Source organism: Pinus tabuliformis, chromosome X (genome assembly GCF_031772625.1).
Source record: "Pinus tabuliformis cultivar Carrire ecotype Pingquan chromosome X, CPIR1, whole genome shotgun sequence".
Classification (NCBI taxonomy): Eukaryota; Viridiplantae; Streptophyta; class Pinopsida; order Pinales; family Pinaceae; genus Pinus; species Pinus tabuliformis.
In genome coordinates this window covers 884,832,404-884,849,731 of record NC_142308.1, presented here as the reverse complement: position 1 = coordinate 884,849,731, position 17,328 = coordinate 884,832,404, and the positions used below count along the sequence as shown (strand labels likewise).

The window sequence follows — 17,328 nt, the reverse complement described above, 5'->3', positions numbered from 1 at the left end:
ACAACAAGGCGAGCCCAGATCTTGTCACTGTGAGCTTCCATGACTCCCTTTAAAATCATAATTCCCAAGCCTCAAATTATGTCATCTATATGAAGGAAGAGCCCCCGCTCCTCACCAAGAATCTACAATATTGGTGAAAACCAATATAAGATAACACGAAAATGTTAAAACATGTCTCAAAATAACAAAAATGATTTATTGAATGCAATATAAAAACCCTGTTAATCGAAGAAATTAACTGACCTATATAAGCAATTCTTGGGGCCGACTCATATTCTCCACTATGATAGGGCACCCCATAGTTTGAAGACCCAATTCCACTATCCAGCTTCCACCACTTTCCAGGTTACCTTTTGAAAGAAATCCACCATCCCTATCAAGCACCTACATAGTTTCCAAGGTAATAAACAATTATGCTCTATTGGAAAGTTTACAGTGATATTTTTATTTTTTTAACTGTTGGAAGAAGAAATTTATCAGATGGATCAAAAAAATCACTGCATGGATGGACAATACCTAACAAAGCACAAGAACATTAAAATTGATAATGTAAATCCCCAGTATATCAGAATGGTAATGTAATATTTTAAAGCGCTAGTAAACACCAAGAATGGAGTGCTTCTCAATGTGGTAGATCTATTCAGGAGGGTGTTTCTCCATCATTATTTTCAGAATATTCATTTACCTAAGAACACACACTTTATAAATTGATCTTCAACTTTTCACCATTACCCTTATAACAAATTGTATTCTATAAGAATTGCATTCTAAAATTGTCTTTTCTTTAGAAAACCCTGTAATTGCAGCAACACACTAAAAGAAGGTGCATACCTAATGCGTTTGGAAGAAAGTCGGCTCATGCTTTTAAGAAGGCTTAGAGAACATTGGGGTAGAGAATTAATTGTTATTCAAGAAGCTCTATCATTTTCTAGTGACAAAGATGAGGTAGAGTATATACATTCGAACCATTGTTCTCTCCAAAATTCTTCAACCAGACAAGAAAATAAAACAGTCTACAGTAATAAAAATTATAAAATCGACTGAAAATAGTAAAAACTTACAAAAGAAATGGAAAAATGGCCTTGTTTTCTTAACTTTAGTATCCAATTCATGAATAATTCAGAGTTTATGCATGGAATGGTTGGTGTAGTTTCCAAGGATGCACTAGTAGTTGTGAGCATGTTCACAGTGCTTCAGTTACAAGAAACAACACCATGGGTTCTAGAAAGAAGTGGTAGCAACAAAGTTCAAGGGTTGGGAATAACACTAGCCATTCGAAAAGGAAAGAAGGACATATAAACATTGAAGATCATTTTCTAAAACATTTAATAGGTGAAAAGACAAAGCTTCCTAGACAATACAATTTCAAAATTTTATATGTATTATTTGGTAGGGGCTGACATGCATTAGATGTCCCCTTATTTGCTGCAACTGATCAATTAATAGTTGCAATCACAACCTTAGTACTTGTCAAGAATTTATAGACTCTAAAGTTGTTATCCTTGTTACTTGGTAGAATGGATTTCATTCACATTGTAGATGGGAGCATTTTGAAGGAAAGGGAGATTCATATTTAGTGCAGTTATTTTTTTAAAAACAAAATCTTTGCAAAATTCCAATACAAATTGTGGGGTGTGCGGTATACAAATTGAGTATATAGTGATAATTAATACAGACACTTTCTAATCTAGTGTAGTCTAGTATTTGAAGAAGCCTCATAGAGCTTTTCAAAGGAGGATATAAGTGACTTTGGTCTTTTAATACCTGATTAACTACTGTACATCCAAAAGTTTTGCATAATCACTCAAGGTTTGGTTTTCTCTTTTACTAGCTGATTGACTACCCCTTTACATCCCAAAATTTTGCGGAATTTCTCTAGGTTTGGTTCCTATTTAAAGAAGACTAAAAAATGAAAAAGAAACATATACATCAGTAGAGGTTTTGCAATACTTGGATTTAGTAATCAAAATAGATATGATGCTTAGGGATTTGAGTTTATTATTTACACAATTGGAAAAGCTAAAAATTAGTTTTGGTCTTTTTCTTGTCTAGTTAGATTGACATCAGAAATCTAGGCAATCATGCATTAAGAACCTCTTCCCAAAGGAAATGATTTTTCTTTGATTGTTTATTAAATGCAATCTTTATGTTTGATGCTTGGAATCAAGAAAAAATGTTTTGGTTTAGTGGCAATATTGTAACAACGTTTTTATGTTAATTTAAAATTTGTATTTTATGTGTAGTGAAATGGCATTAATTTTTTATGTTCTAAAAACACCTACAGTCTATTATGGTCATTTCCAAATTCCAAGTACTCCACCAAAAAAATATATTTTTTGAGGTTCAGTATCATACATTATAGAGTAACCCACTATGTTCATGGAAAATTTGATAAGTTGTTTTTTATCTAGAACATAACAAAGAGTTGACATTTCTAAAAGGTTTCCATCCAAGTTATTGTTCCTCAAAGTTGTACCTTAGCAGGATTTCTTGTCTAAGAGATAACATTGGTCACACCACAATATGAAGAGTATAATTATTGCAGACAAGTTTAACCTAGCAATGTATGGCATCTTGCTGGCCCCATGTCCAATGTTGTATGGTTCTCTACCCTAACAAATTAGGTATTTAAACGTCATGTACAATATATAATTACCTAATCCTTTCTTTCTTATTCCTTCTTTTGTGTTTCCACTTTCATTTTTAATCGTCCAGGGTATATTATTTTCTATATTCACAAACCAAGCCTGAAGTTATGTCATATCTTGTAATGAGAATGGTTTGTGAAGAAATATATTGCACAAGTGGAAAATTTTGGTACATGTGATGTAGGAATTTACAAGGAAAGTTCCTTAAATAGAACACCAAAGGACACCACTCACAAACAGATCACAGATCAATATACCAGTATCCTTGACATGGTTAAAACCCTTAAAGAGGGAAACATTCCATGGCCTGAGCCAATGTGGCCACTTCATGCAATTTATTAATAAAAGAATGAAATTTTACCTAAGATTCTCTCATGAATGGTTACCCTACAAATTACCCTCCATGCTCTTTAAATAGAGATCATGGACCAATTGGGTGATAAGCCATGGTTCAAGTGTTGGTAATACCGAGTAGAGAATGAAATGTTGGATCACTTCATGTCTAGAACATATTGTGACAGTTGGATTGTAAGTTACAAATGTACAGAGTAAAGAAACACACTTTACCTAAATCTACACTAAACCAAGTTATACTTAATTATTTCCTGTGTCAGAATATCCTAACATCCCCCCTTAAGAACAAATTGGGATAGGATTGAAGGATGTACAAATACGACACAATAGGAGAAGGAAGGAGGCATTAGAGCCTATCCCCCCTTAGTGACAACTTCCTGAGCTCCAATCATAAATCGAATTTAGTAAACTTTGCCTCTCTAAGAGCCTTTGTAAAGATGTCTGCAACTTAATCATCGGTTGAACAATATTGCACTTCAAGAACATGGTCATGAATGATCTTTTTGATGAATTACATGTTTAGTTCAATTTATTTTCTACGCTAATGTTGGACTGGATCTTTGCATAGTTGAATAGCACTTTGATTATCACACCAAAGTGTAGTTGAATGTGTCTACTGAAAGCCAAACTTTGACAGTATGTGACGAAGCCACAGGGCTTCCTTACTAGCTTCTACAGTGCCATGATACTCTTCTTCTACTGAAGAAAGAGAAATGGCACTTTGTTTCTTGCAAACCCATGTAGTAGGTCCAGAACCAAGAGTGAAGACATAACCTGGAGTATAATTCCGATCACCAGGGTCACTAGCCCAATCATAATCAGTGAAATAGGCCAATAGAGATATGCTTCTGCACTGCAATGAATCCTAAATGAACTGTACCTCGAACATAACAAAGTATTGTTTTAACTTCTTTCTAATGAATTTCATGTGGCTTTTTCATAAATCGAGCAATAAGGCCAACAACGAAGGAAATGTTAGGATGGGTATGGGTCAGATACAAAAGTTTTCCTACAAGTTGATGGTATAAGGTAGCATCAACTTCAGGGGAGGTGCAAGCGACAAAAATTTTGGCTCTAGAATGAAAGGGAGAAGGGGCTAGCATACAATCTTCCATGTGAAAGTGGCGTAGAATATCACATGCATACTTGGACTAGGAGACGGAAATACCTTCCTTGGATTGCAAGACTTGAAGACCAAGAAAATAATGCAAGTGTCCTCAGTCTGACATTTCAAACTTATTTTTAAAGCTATACTTCACATGGTTTATAAGGTTGGGATCACTACCAATAAAGATAAGATCGTCAACATAAAGAAAAAGAACAATAAGAGACTTACCCACTTTCTTGGTGTAGACAGTATTCTCAGAATGACACCTAGAAAAGCCATTATCTAGAAGAAACCTATCCATTATGGCATACCAAGCCCAAGGGGCTTCCTTGAGACCATAAAGGGATTTCTTAAGTTGACATACAATGCTAGAGTTTGGTTGTATAAAGCCAGGAGGTTGTTCCGTATAGATTTCTTCATGCAAGTCCCCATGCAAAAAGGAAGATTTAACATCCATCTAATGGGCTTCGCATTTGAAAGAGGCAACAAGGGAAAGAAAAAGTCTGATAGAGTTCATTTTGGAAACAGGGGAGAAGGTTTTAGTATAATCAATGCCTTCAATTTGTGAAAAACACTTAGCAACAAGACCAACTTTATGTTTATAAACTTTTCCATCTGGTCCATACTTGGTTGTCTAAACCCATTTGCATATAACAAGTTTTCATCCCTTTGGAAGAGGAACAAGATCCCATGTATCGTTTGCCAATAATGAACTATATTCTTCATTCATATTTGCATCCCAATTTGGATGGCCTGGAGCTTCTAAAAAGGTGTCAGGATCATAATTCATTGGAGCTTGAGCTAATAAATAAGAGGCTCTATCAAATTGAGAATGAGTGTGATGTTGATCTATAGAATCACATGCAAGAGCACCTGCTGCATCCCGAGTAGGACAGACCCATTTTGGAAGCTGAGGAGATGAAGGAGGATCCTGAGAAGGTCCGGGAGGATTATCATCGTCGCTATCATCATCTGAAGAGGAAATATTTTCAGAAGTATAAGGGATAGAGAGAGGTGGCACATTCGTCGAACTAGGCTCGTAGGCCAATATGTTTTTAGCAAACATTACATCTCTTCTAATGATAACATTTTTGGACTTAAGTGGAATAAGTCTATATCCTTTGACATCTTCAGAATATCAAACAAAAATACATTTTTCACTCTTAGGTTCTAAGGCTTTATGTTTCTAATTTGGAATATGGGCCCATGCTTCACTTCCAAAAAAAACTAAAGTGATTGACATCTCGTTTAATTGAGCTCCATGCTTCTTTTGTAGTGATATTCTTTAAAACCATAGTAGGAGTGTGATTTACTATGTAATTTTCATAGTTAATTTCTTGTGCCCAAAAATTAGGACTAAGTTTTTTAGATTGAAGCATAGAATTAGTCATTTCCTTTAAGGTGTGATTCTTCCTTTCAGCTACACCATTTTATGGTGGATTATATGGAATAGTATGTTGTATTTTAATTCCATGCTCAGTGCAAAAGTTGATGAATTCATTGCTAACATATTCTCCACCATTATCAGATCTTAGCTTAAGGATTTTATGTCTAGATTTTTTTTCAACAAAGGCCTTAAAGGCCAAGAACATGTTAAATAATTCACTCTTGATTTTTAAGAAGTATACCCAAGTGCATCTGGAAAAATCATCAATGAAAGTTATGAAATACTTGTAGCCAGAGAATGAAACAACTGGAAGTGGACAACATAAATCACTATGCACAAACTGTAAAGGGGCCGAGGCGTGCCAAGAGTCACATTTTTCAAAACTATCCTGATGAAGTTTTCCGAGTACACATCTGGAACAAACATCGTCTCTGCAGGACACCATAGGAAGACCTATCACTATATTTTATTTACATAGATTTTGAAGGGAACGATAGTTTATGTGACCAAATCGCTCATGCCAAATTTTGCTCACTTCATCATTATGAGAAAAAAATACAGAGGGAAGAGTTGACGAGCCAAAGTTGTTAAACTTATACAACCTTGTAGAATCATCAACAATGTTAGTAGGTAAAATATGTTTATGATCTCTTAAGTCCTTAATTACAACATCGTGAGGTGAAAATTCAACGGTTTTACCTTCACCTGAATGAGTTATCTGATATATAGATAGAAGGTTGTAGAATAAGGTTGGAACACATAATACATCATTAAATTGACCATTATCTAGATGAAAAGTTCCAGTCCCTACAACACTAAGAGATCTATCATCACCAACATATATATTTTTGGTGTCACATTCATTTAAAGAAGAAAACATGGCTTTGTTTTTGGCCATGTGATAAGAAGCTCTAGAATCAATGAGCCACTGATGAGAATGAGAAGAAGAAGATACATTTAGTGCATAACCAAACCGAGATGCTTGACAACCACATGAGGAAAGTGTTATTCCTGAAGATGAAGTTTAAGAGTATTCCAAATGGATGTTATGCTTCTTCATTGTTGCTTTAAAGGCTTCCATCTTCTTAAAGCATTTGGATTCGAAGTGGCCATCTCAATTGCAAAAGTTGCAATGCCCATCAGTCTTCTTCCCTTTGCTTTTATTTTGCTTATCATTTTGTTGAATTGGTTTTTCATTTTGAGAATGAAACTGCTTAGGACCCTTGTTTCGTTTAGGACCATTGTTTTTAGGATATTGCTTCTTAGGATTCTTTGAATTTGGTTGTTGCTAGGCAGCTAAGGCTTTCTTAGAAGAGTTTACAAGATTAAGAAGACCAAGATGTAAGAGTTTTTCTTGTTCTCTTATTAAAGAATCACAAAAAGAATGAAAAGAGGGGGACTTGTAGTCTTGTCCTTGAGAAATAAAGGCTTCTCTAGTAGAATGGAAGGTGGAAACAAACACAGAGTAGGCTCATCCCAACATAGTAAGAATGGAATAGATAAGGCTACCATCTTCTTTCTTAACCTTAAGACCTTCCAAGAGAAGTATAAGGGTCTTGAAATTGGAAAAAAAATCTTCAATAGAAGAAAAATTATTGGGGTCCAACATAAGCAACTCATTTTTGAGTTGATGGGCCCTAATTTCATTTTTAATTGCAAAAACTTTAGTGAGCTATTTCAATGCTTCATTAGGGGTATCAAGTTTTGCAATATGGAATCTAAGGTATGGATAACTAGACATCCCTATCAACCCACGTGCTTGATCTTGCCTATTTTCCCATTTGGATGCCTTATCTTCATCTTTAGGTTTAGTTTCTTGGCCTGAGGCTATTCTGTAAATACATTTACTTCTAAGTAAATCAACAATGTAGGACGACCATTGGAAGTAGTTGGTGCTGTCAAGAATAACTTGGCATGGACTTTCCATTTTAACAGAAACTGAAGTTTTAGATGTTGAAACTAAGTGTTCCAATGGAAAGATCTCGAAACATTAGGCAAATTAAAAAGGAACGGCTCTGAAAATGACTTCTGGATGAAGAAGTTATGGCTTTTTGAAAAAAAGTTGTTGAATATGATGACGAAGCACGTGAATGTGCGGAAGTGAATGATAATGTTATATTTAAAAAAATCTCCACCCTTTCCAAACTTAATCTAATTAGCTCACTTAAAAAAAAAAAATTATGTGACCCACATTTATAGATAATTGAAGGTCACTTTTACAATGGTAATTTATGAGCTACTCAATAAATTGTAACTTAAATAAAAGATAAAGAGACTTTAGAATTATAAGTGACTCACTTTTTATAATGGGTTAGAACACTTTTCCATAAAGTAACTTTAAAACATAAGTTACATGTGCTTTTTGAAAAAGTAACTCAACAAGAAGAAAGACTTGAACCCAAGACCGCTATTCTCGTAAAGTAACTTTGGACCAAGTGAGCTAGTTTAAAAGGTTAGTAATTTCTGGAAAAGAGGAATGGGTTTCTCTTTTCTTTTTAGTCACTGAAGCTTTAGGGTGCGTGCTTACTTGAAAAAGCTCTGTTTTTGCTAGAAAACAAAAAAACACACAACCCAACACGAACATACAAAAAGACCAATCCTTATGGCTTGAACTTAGCTTTCACTAGAAACTAAATAGTATCCTCAATGTTTTTGATTTTCCGAGATCACACTAAGGCACAGCAGAAAAGAGCATACACATGAGAAAAATCTTTCCTTTTTGTTTCTGATTTTCTCATATTGAACAGAGTCGTGGGGCAAAGAGCATATCTAGAAATGAAAGGTATAGATCTAGTAATAAAAAAAGAGAGCTAAATAAACCGAATTAAATAGAGAGATGAATAACTAAAACTGCAAAAAAAAATGTATACCTCCAGATCTTAAAACTAACGTAGCTAGGGCAATCGGAAACCTTTTCATGTGAAACGAAAGGGGTCCCTCACTGGAACAGATGCTCCTAACACAATGGAGCAGTTCTCTTGACATGAAAGTAGTGAGAAATAATAGATCTAGGAAATGATAATCAGATGCAGTTATATCAGCTTCGGATTTGGATCACCAATAGATGTAGCCCTCAAATAGATCTGATATCGTGTAGGGATTTGCAGGGTAAGTTCCTCAGACATAACACCAAATTAGACCACTCGCAAATAGATCACAGATCAATACACCAATATTCTTGACATGGTTAAAACCCTCAAAGAGGGAAAGAGTCCACGGCCTGAGCCAACGCGCCCACTTCAGGAAATTTATTAATAAAAGAATGAAAATTTACATAAGCTTCTCTCATGAGCAGTTACACTACAAATGACCCTCCATGCTCTTTAAATAGAAATCATGGACCAATCGGGTGTTCAGCCATGGATCAAGTGTCTGTAATACCGAGGAGAGAATGAACCATCAAATCGTAAGTTACAAATGTACATAGTAAAGAAGCACACTTTACCTAACTCTACACTAGACCAAGTTATACTTAACTATTTCCTATGTGTGGGAATTTCCTAACATCCCCCCTTAAGAAAACCTTGGGAGAGGATTGAAGGATGTACAAATATGACACAATAGGAGAAGGAAGGAGGCATTAGAGCCTATTTACATCACTAAGAAAGAAATATTCGAAGATTGAAATTTGACAACCAAGGAAATTTTATAGTGATGTGATATTTCGTGACCAAAAGGGGTTGAGGAGTGATACATAATAGGTAAACCAAATTCCTACACGATTCAAAAAGATTTTTTTGGAAGATTTATAGTGATGTTATAAGTGACAACCAAAAACAATTAAGGTGTGATAAAGCACAAGGGAATGCAAGTTTCTACACACTATGAAAAGAGTGTTTCGGAAAAATTTTGGAATTTTTCTACAGAAAAAAATATCTCTCAAGCATGGCAGGAAAATATTGATCCACATATTCTAGAGCCCGATGAGTTCTCACAAAAATAAATAAAGAAAATTTCATGACAATTTTCAATGTAAAAAAATAAAGACATGACAAAGTTCATGTAAGTTAAGAAACCCAAAACAAAATGAAGAAGTCCCATGCTATTTTGACTTCATTGAATGTCGAAATTAAAATAGTGTAGGGGAGTTTTTCTTCTGAACACATCACTACTTACAAATAAACAAATTTATACATCCTGTAGCAAATGTTTGAGGATAGTTTGATGTGGTTTTACACACTTGAAGAGGCCAAGCCACTAGTGAATAACTGATAACTTCCAACAAACTATACTGAACATTTAGAACAAATATGGTAACATGAAATATAGTAGTAGTAGCACATGCATTATGAGTGTCGAGTTATCAATTTTTCTACATATGAGAAGAAGATATGACTTTATCTCAGATTTATTTTAGAGTTCAAGTCTCACTTGCATCCCTAGTGGAAATTCAACACTTTTCCCAAATCTATTCATTAAGGAAAACAATTGATATGTTGGCCAGACATATGATTATAATGCACTCACAATTTCAACAAATATTTTGAGGGTCATTACCCCTTTGAGGAGTTTGTTAGTAAATGCAGAGGACACCTTATATATTGAGAGGAAGTCACGTTACACACATTTCCAAGATGTTATGATGAGGATATCCATCTATTGCTAATTTTACTTCATCTTCTCCTTCTTATATTGTACTTCTACCTTATGATTTGCCAAATGGAGCCTTCTGCATTGACTAGTGATGGAAATTTCTACTCACAATGCCACAAGTGCCACTTTATTGGAGTTTTGCATCATATTTGTGCATTCATTCAAGGTTTGAACAATGAATACACTTTGGAGGAGGCCACACATGTTTCTATGTAGGATTCATTCATTGTTCTTGAAGGTAGATAAATGGTCAACCACTTGGAGGAGGAACCCTACTTCAAGGTGCCATGTTAGGAGGGTTGTTGCAAAACCAACTCCATTATCATGTTATTGTTGACTTGTATCATGGATTTGGTCGTTTGAGAGAATTATTGTAGTCTTTTATAACATATTTTCATGATTTTTCTTGGAGTAGAAAGGTGATCTCAACATAATATTGTTATCTTTATTATATAGTTGTTGAGTACTTTTGAGTGGTAATATTTTATTGTATTCCATGCAGAGAATATTGAAACTAGGAAAAGGTTGCACTAATTGTTGTCAGCATGCTCATAGTTCTTAAGTTGCAACAAATGTTGAAGGGTCTGGAATAACAATAGAAATTTGAAAAGGAAAGAAGGACATACAAACATTGAAGATAATTTTCCAAAACATTCAATAGGAGAAAAGACAAAGCTTCATGGACAATACAGTTTCAAAAATTTAGATTTATTGTTTGGTAGGGGATGACATGCATTAGATGTCCCTTTATTTTTCACCACTGATCAATCAATAGTTGCAATATAGTTGCAATCACAAGTTTAGTACTTGTTAAGAAGTTATGTACTCTAAATTTGATATCCTTGTTAATTGGTAGAATGGATTTCATTCACATTGTAAGTTAAAACCTTTTGAAGGAAATGGAGATTCATATTTAGTGTGGTTATTATTTTTTCAAAAACAAAACCTTTGTAAAATTCCAACATAGACTGTGAAGTGTGCGGTATATGAATTGAGTAGATAGTGCTAATTAATAGGGACATTTTATAAGCTATTTTATTCTAGTATTTGAAGCTGACTCATATAGTTTGTTGAAGGAGGACATTAGTGACTATGGTATTTTACTAGTTGATTGACTACTCTCGCAAAATGCATGGGAATGCAAGTTTTTGCATGCTGTGAAAAGAGAGTTTTGGAAAAAAATTGGAAATTTTCTACAATCAAAACTAACTCTCAAGCATGGAAGGAGAAGATTTATGCACATATTCTAGAGCCTAATGAGTTCCAATGAAAATAACTAAAGAAAATTTCCTAAAAATTTTCAAAGTAAAAAAAATAAAAACAAGACAAAGTTCATGTAGGCTAAGAGATCCAAAACAAAATGAAGAAGGCCCATACTACTTTGAATTCATCAGATGTGGAAATTAAAATAGTGTAGGAGGGTTGCTTCTAGATCAACACATCACTTCTTACAAATAAAAAAAATTATACAACCTGTAGAAAATATTTGAGGACAGCTTGATCTGTTTTTACACACTTTAAGAGGCCAAGGCACTAGTTAACAGTTAATAACTACCAACAAACTATACTTAGAATTTAGAAAAAAAAAAGGTAACATGAGATATAGTAGCAGTTGTAATGCATTCTAAGTGTTGAGTGATCAATTTTTCTACTGATGAGAAGAGGATATGGCTTTCTCTCCAATCTGTTTCAATGTTCAATTCTCACTTGAAATTCCAGCGGGAATTCAAACACCATTTTCAGATCTGTTCATCAAGGAAAACAATTGATATGTTGACCAGAAAAATCATTGTGATTGCAACCACAAATCATCTACTTTGAGAGATGCCTTCTCAGAAACCACTATATCTTCTAAAAATTTTATCCTTCCCCTTTCCATTCATGAAGGTTAGTGAACAATTTGTTGCTTTGTATTTTTGATATAATTTAACAATTTGTTTCTATGGTATCTTTGATATAATAAATATTTGAGGTAATCACCATGTAGATTGTTTATTTTGATTCTTCACAAGAATACATTCTAAGAATGTTAATTTCTAATGGATATTTTGTATTTAATGGTCATGCTTTCATATTCATGCATGATTAGCTGGTCAATTTGTTAGAATATTCAATTTATTTTGTTCACAAGAGTTTTTCCCATTCATTTTGACCTTTTTGACACTGTTGAATATAAGGACAAATTCACTAGTATTATTCAAGTATATAAGGCTCGCAATGCTGGTGTTAATAGCGTGGAAATTTTCCCTAAAAATTCTAATGCTTTGAAGGTTTGAATGTTAAGTATTTTTTTGTGCATGGTTTGTTCTTTTCTTGAACATTGTTTTAATCAGTCACTCATAGGGGATGAAGCCTACAATGAAAATGGGCTTGTACCTAGAGCCATAATACTTCTCAAGGACAAGTATCCAGATTTGGTAAGCTTTGGATCTTAATGTGTTTACCATCACACTTTAATTCTTCTTCAAAACTTGACATGGTGTATAATATGTAGGGCACAAAGAATTTATGCTTCTTTGTTTCTAGGTGATTTACACTAATGTTGCTTTGGATCCATACTTGTCTGATGGGCATGATGGAATTTTTAGAGAAGATGGTAAGCCTTATAATTACTTAATTTCTTCTTTTTCCATTTCTATGTTTATTACTTTTCCCTTGGGATGTAACTTTCAGTGTTTCTACATCTGCATGTTTTGTTTAGGGGTGATTATGAATGATGAAACAATCCATCAGCTATGTAAGCAGGTCGTTGCCCAGGTAAATATTCTTCCCTCATGTTCTTTCACTTCATTTAATGTGCATTGTGTTCAAATATTCTTGTTGACTTTTATTTTACTTACTCTTATTCCTTGATTGCATAGCACTAGTGATTTGCAAATGGTATGTTGAGACAGGCTCAGGCAGGAGCTGATGTTGTAAGTCCAAGTGATATGATGGATGGGTGTGTTGAAGCCATTCGAGTTGCATTAGATAGAGAAGGCTTTCAAGATGTGTCTATTATGTCATATACAACAAAGTACCTTCTTGACCTTTCATTAAACCATCTCATTATTATTCTTACACTTACTTCCTACTCTTAATTGTAGAATGTGATGTTTCAATAAAGACTTATGGAGATCACAGTTCCATGAATGTTATGAACTTGTGTCTTTAAACAGATATGCAAGTGCATTATGGACCTTTCAAAAAAGCTCTTCATTCTAACCCACGATTTGGAGACAAGAAAACATATGATGTCTTACCATTTTCTAAGTTTTATTTGGTATGCTGTAAGAATTCAGGATTACTTTTGAATGAATACTTCCATCTAATTCAACTTCAATAAGCAGTTATCAGATGAATCCTAGAAACCACTAAGAAGCTCTTATTGAATCTGGTACTGATGAAGACAAGGGAGTTGATATTCTAATAGTATGCATGCTTCTATTGTGTGTTTTTCCTTAACAAACATGATCTTGTTACTCTTTTTCACTTTCAAGCTCTCTATTGTGAGATTCAAATGGGTTTAATGTTTTCAAGGATAGGTCAGGCCAGCTATGCCCTATTTGGATGTGATTAAGCTTCTCCGAGACAACTCATCATTACCGATATCTACATACCAGGTAACATGGATGCACCTATATAATGATTGATTAATTTGACTAGAATTCATATGCTTCACAGCAAGCCGTATTAGGCAAAGTTTACACTTCTTGTCAAGGAATTTATGCTAATTTCCAAGTTTAGATTATTGACAATAGTTTGAAAATGGTTGAACATTGCAGGAGAATACGTAAAAAGGTGTTAACGACCTACAATGTTATTCTTTTCCATTTTGTTTAACCATAATCTTATTGGAATGATCCTCTACCTTCAATCACTGTGAGGAACCAAGCCCAATGTGAGGAACCAAGACCAATGTGAGGAATCAAGCCCGCTTGTCTCTACCATTTATCAAGGTAAAGAGTGGGTCATAAGACATACAAAAACACTTGGATACGTTTACATTGCATCCTTGGTTATTTTGAAATTGTATGATTCCATAGCTACATATATTGTAATGTAATAACTTGCAACTGGGTATAAGAATATTTCATTGGGTAACAACGTCTCATATGATGAGAAATAATGTCGATAAGTGTGTTAAATACTTCACAGACCTCAAGTTACCTTGGCATAGCATCAAACAGGGCATCAAAAATGACTACCCAATGTGCTGCAAAGTACTACTATAAGAATCCTATCTTTCTCATTGGTCAGTTATACCATACTTCTATAGTATAACTAGGCATTTGTGGCAACCATTAGGGGGATTATTTAGTGGTTCCTTATTTCTTATCATTTATGGGGTCCTTTTCACTTTTATGTTGTGCTTTTGTTAGTTATTTTGGGTTTGAGTTGATTCTTATTGCTCTCAACTCTTCAATCTCAAGGATAAGTGGATTCACAGGCTTCATAGTGTTTGGCTATGGGCCTTTGCATAGTTGGTCAGCAACCATCCAAGGCCATCAAAGACCTATTTGGATAAGAGCATGTTGACAGATGGGCTTTGCTATATTTGTGGCAAACCAGAGACAAGTGAAACACATCTTGTTGGACTGCCTATCTGCAAGAGACTACTAATAGGACATTGAGGATCAACAATCAATTTTCTTCTAGTAAAAAGTGCATTGGATACTGCAAACTTTGGAAATTACTAGTATCTTGTGCTCTCAACCCTCTCAGGGATTTGGAACTGCCTTAGAGTTATTCCATTGTTCACTTTTTGGAGGCTAAAGTGGAATTTTTTTTTTTACTAACGAGGATAGAAAAAACATCATGCATTTTGTCCACTAAGATTATGAAAAATATGTGTGGATGGGAAAAATTACAGATGGTTCCTTGTGCTGCCACAACAAAGTAGAGCGATGCATATGCACTTTCAATCCATAGTGTATTATAAGTTATAATTGATATATGTGCAATTTGGAAGTGCACATTCAAACAATAAGTGCACTATTTATTTTCATTAACAGAGCTGACAACACTAATTTCTTAGGTCATTGCTTGACAATAGTCTGGTATTAACCACTTAGATATGTTTGATATGATCCTCAAAATAACTACTTAAGCTTTCAAAGGTTGATCCTTTTGCTAGAAATTAAAGCATGGTTCTTTGGAAGCAGATTTTAGTGGAAACTGGTACATAAGTAGTGGCTTGAATCCATCTTTTGATACGTTTGATTGCCAGGTTCATGAATTTTATCCAGCATCAAAGAATCTCACAACAAAGTCATACTATATAATATCAATGCCTGATGGTGGCTTCTTCATTTGTTCTACAGTTCAGAGATTTGTACAGGACTCATCTCAACTTGGAATACTCTACAATCATGATAATGAATATCCACATTACTAGGATGACTGGTCTCTATCTCTATCCTGTAGGCATGTACACAAATGCATCATACATTTTTATTGTTAGCAGTATGTAGTGAGGTCATAGTGAATTGCATTTGGTTGGTTTCATAGTTATTTTTCCCTATTTTTCTTATTTAAATATGAAAGGCATCAAATAAATAGAAGTACTTTCCATGGTCACTACCATCAAGCTTGGAATTGTCAACAAGTAAATATTTCTTTTGTTTGTATATTGTCTTGTAGAACACTCACTAACAGATTTCATTTGATCAATTGAAATTCTATTCAAATGGTACACAATACAGTTTATTCTACTATCATTCAAAGGAACCTCTAAATTCCATTAGCACAGTCTCATAATTGGCCTTTTCCTACAAGTCAACTCAAAAGAGAGCCCTAGCATCTAACGACTATTTGTTTTCCATTAGATTGCTCTTATTGGGGGGGCAATCAAAAACAACAACAGGAAGAAGGCTTCTGGATGCTCTTCCTTTTCTTTTCTTTTATGTAATATAGAAGAGATATTGACTATTGAGTTTGGGATTCCAGATACATATGAATGTTGGTCTCTTTGGTTTATGCTTAATTTTCCTAACTAAAGTCTAACACATGAGCTCACACTCATGCTAGAGAAAGACAAATTGAGGTCTTCACTGGCTAAGGCACAAGACAGAAGACCTTTACTCGCTACATTTTCAATAGATAGCTAGTGTGATGTTAGGATATTGGTGACTTTTGCATCTACTCCTATGGTGGTGGAATCAATCACTGATACCAAGCTTGTAGTTGTTGGAAGTAGTGATGAGTACTAGGGATAGGGTTGTTGGATTCTCTCAGACAAACGGAGTTGACCATGATGTTAATCTTGCTTTGAGATTCCCTAATAGCATTTTTGAGGTACATGAGAGGATTCTCATGTTCATATTTGATGATGACTCTATTGTTGTTGTTTCCATTTTCCATTGAGTTTGATATTTTAGGATCAAAGAGTTGAGATGTATGCAGATTTCATCTTATGCTTTGATGGACCTTGTCTACTTGTCTTGGTCCTCTATGAAGATATGGTTATCTTTGTAGGATATCTTGAGTAGCTCTTGATGTGGTTCCATAGGATTTTTCCCCGTGATGATGACTTGAGGGACGATGGAGGTTGGCATGTGCCTTATGATCCAAAGTTATGTTCCTTCAAATTCAAAGGTGGTCAACATTCTTTGGAGGTTTGAGATGCTACGATAACATCTTGTGTTAACATATATAGTGATACTTCTACAACATACAAGATCTAATATATGGTGATACTTCTATAGCATACAAGATCTATATTTTGACACGTCGGGAGACTATGGTGAGTAGAGATGTGAAGTTTGATAAGGATGTGAGCTCTTCCAATTCATGTGATTCTCCTTCAAATATTGAGAAGAATTAAGAGGAGGTTGTTGTTCCAAAGATAGGTTCAAAGACTCAAGATGAGTCAAATTTGGAAATAGATGAGGTGAGGTTGAGAGTAAATATGCCCTCAACCACTATCCTAGCATGTACAAGATGAAGACGACTTGCCTAGACATTGTAGGAGGCTCCAAAGCATGTAGGAACACCCAAATGTTTAATGAGGGAAAGTATACCTCCCACGAGATATTTTAGCCATGTTGCATTGGCTTCTTCCATCTGAGTCTTCCAAGTATCTTAAGGAGGAGAGGTGTGATACCTCGATGGAGGTGTTTGGGTTAATTCTGAGAGTGTAGCAACTACATATTTGCAAATAATAGACTTGGTGGACTTCTAGAGGGAGTTGATAGGTGTTCATAAAACACTTTTCTCATGAGAAGGAAGTGTTAGCTTTTCATATTATTCCAAAAGTG

General features: G+C 34.6%; 1 pseudogene; it reads left to right on the top strand.

Moving 5' to 3' along the window:
- Positions 1 to 13,866, top strand: part of LOC149142528 (delta-aminolevulinic acid dehydratase, chloroplastic-like) — an 83,098-nt pseudogene extending 69,232 nt beyond the window's left edge.
- Positions 13,867 to 17,328: the final 3,462 nt, after the last annotated feature.